Raw genomic sequence first — 1,090 nt, 5'->3', positions numbered from 1 at the left:
CTGGCTCTGTTGGTGTTGCTTAGTTTTTATTTCCTTTACTCATGGATTCTGTGTGGAAATTGAGGGCAACACTCAAAAGGGTTGAATTCCAAGTATTTGAAAAAACCATAAGAGCTCAGAACAGTTTCTAAAGGCCCTGATCTTTCTGAGCATTTTGATTGTGCTAGAAATTGTAAATCTCCTTTTAGCAGCCTATGCCTAGGAGCCCCTAAGGAAGAGAGAACAATTTTTAAAAAAATATATGTCAGTAGTGGAACGATCCACCCTTTTTACTTGCAAAGTGTGAACAGAAAGCTACTATATTTCTCTAGGACATTTACAAAAGAGAGAACAATTTTTAAGGGAAACTATCTTTTTATTACAACTACTGAATGTACATGGGTTCTGCCAAATTATTGTACTCATCTCCAAATTTAAACTTAAACCTTCGGCTGAATCTTCTAAAATTTCCAATAAAAACTCATACAATCAGAAAAAATTTTTTGTACATGTTGATGTATATAAAATAGAAACCTATTCTAAGCACTAATTTGACAGAAAAAAAGTAAGTGTAATAGTAAGAAAAAACCTATGTGGAGACCCTTTGGGATACTGAAGGCCATGATATATTTTTTTAATATTTGAGATAGGTTTTTATTTTGGTCAACTGTTGCTATTAGGACAATTTGGGTTGCAAGTGTGGAGGGCACTTGGTTATGAGTTCAGCCAATGCTGGATTCAAGACCTCCAAAAAATTGTTAGCATCTCTCTTACACCTTCTCTCATTCTCCTCCTCTGCTCTGCTTTTCTCTATGTTGGCTTTATTCTCAGGCCAGTCATTCTTCCCATTGAGTTTGGAAAGATGGCCATCAGCAACTCCAGGCTCAATTCAACCCGCTGGTGACCTCAAGGAAACAGATTGCCTTCTTCCCAATGATCTCAGGAAAGGTCATGGAAATCACATTGATGGGCCTGGTTGGGCAGGTGCCCGTCCCTATACCAAACAGTTCATAAAAGAAGATATGCAAGTAGCCAGCAAGCATATGAAAAAGGTGTGCTATACGTAACCATTCCTGGATCATGCGCCAAATGTAGAACTGCGGGGACTGCA

The 1,090-nt window shown here is 38.2% G+C and overlaps 1 pseudogene; it reads right to left on the bottom strand.

Moving 5' to 3' along the window:
- Positions 1-239: 239 nt before the first annotated feature.
- LOC118657203 lies at positions 240-378 on the bottom strand (annotated as a pseudogene).
- Positions 379-1,090: the final 712 nt, after the last annotated feature.

Source organism: Myotis myotis, unplaced genomic scaffold (assembly GCF_014108235.1).
Source record: "Myotis myotis isolate mMyoMyo1 unplaced genomic scaffold, mMyoMyo1.p scaffold_m19_p_5, whole genome shotgun sequence".
Lineage (NCBI taxonomy): Eukaryota > Metazoa > Chordata > Mammalia > Chiroptera > Vespertilionidae > Myotis > Myotis myotis.
This window is presented reverse-complemented; position numbering and strand designations above follow the sequence as displayed.